We start from the raw sequence: 1,169 nt of genomic DNA, 5'->3' as shown, positions 1-1,169 counted from the left end.
AAGGGGAAGGTGGGGGGTAGAAAGGAGGAACTGATCACAATGATCTACATATAACCCCCTCCCAGGGGGATGGACAACAGAAAAGTGGGTGAAGGGAGATATTGGCCAGTGTAAGATATGAAAAAAATTATAAATTATCACGGTTCATAAAGGGAAGCAGGGTTGGGGAAGGAGGGGGAAAATGAGGAGCCAATACCAAGGGCTCAAGTAGAAAGAAAATGTTTTGAGAATGATGATGAAAACACATACACAAATGAGCTTGACACAGTGGATGGGTTGTGATAAAGATCTGCATGAGCCCCTAATAAAGTGATTTAAAAAAAATGAAAGAAAATAAAATGAAACAAATCTATTATAAAAAGAAAAATCAAGAAAATGATTTTTACGTCAAAAGAAGCAGACTTTGAAGGCTCTGGAGAGAGAAGGCTGGGGGATGAGGCTTGGAGTTCAGGGAAGGAACAGGAGGGAGTAGGTGAGAGGGGAAATGGAATAGACACACACACACACACACACACACACACACACACACACTAGTGGTGGGGGAGGAAGGAGATTTCCTGGGATATGGTCAGTGTTCTGTTCTTGATGGGTGGAAGGACCTGAATCTACTTTCTACAAATGAATTGAGCTATACAACTTTTCATATATATATTTGTTTTCTGAAGTATGTGTGTTCCACAATTAAAGAAAACTTAATTCATGGAGAAAAAGAGAAGACTATAATATGCAAGATGTGGCATCCAAAGATATCACAACAGTGGTGAGAAATGCTAGAGCTTTGAATCCTGTGTCCACAAAGGGGCTATTAGGGCAGGAAATGGTTCTCCTCCATAGCGTCATAATGCTGAAGAGAGGCCAGATGAATAAGGCAATAACTGTGGATGCTTTTTATGTACACTGTGAGACGTGGTGGCACAATTAAATTACCAGTATAGCCAACTTGCTCGCTGTTGTTTTGAGCCTTTTAATCCCTTCAGTTGTACTACTAACATTGTAATGTCTGAAAGCGTATCCTGAACAGAAAAAGAAAGTGAGGAGTGGGGATGGTTGGGGAGGGAGTGGGTGGAGCATCTCTGGTCTTGTTGATTTTATGCTAGGAGTTTAGAGCTCCATTGCACACGCTACAAGGAGTGTATTTGAAGGCAGAACTGAGACTCACTTGGGTAGAA

This window comes from Echinops telfairi, unplaced genomic scaffold (assembly GCF_000313985.2).
Source record: "Echinops telfairi isolate 266 unplaced genomic scaffold, ASM31398v2 ScPeMD7_15;HRSCAF=58, whole genome shotgun sequence".
Lineage (NCBI taxonomy): Eukaryota > Metazoa > Chordata > Mammalia > Afrosoricida > Tenrecidae > Echinops > Echinops telfairi.
Note: the sequence above shows the minus strand (reverse complement) of the source record.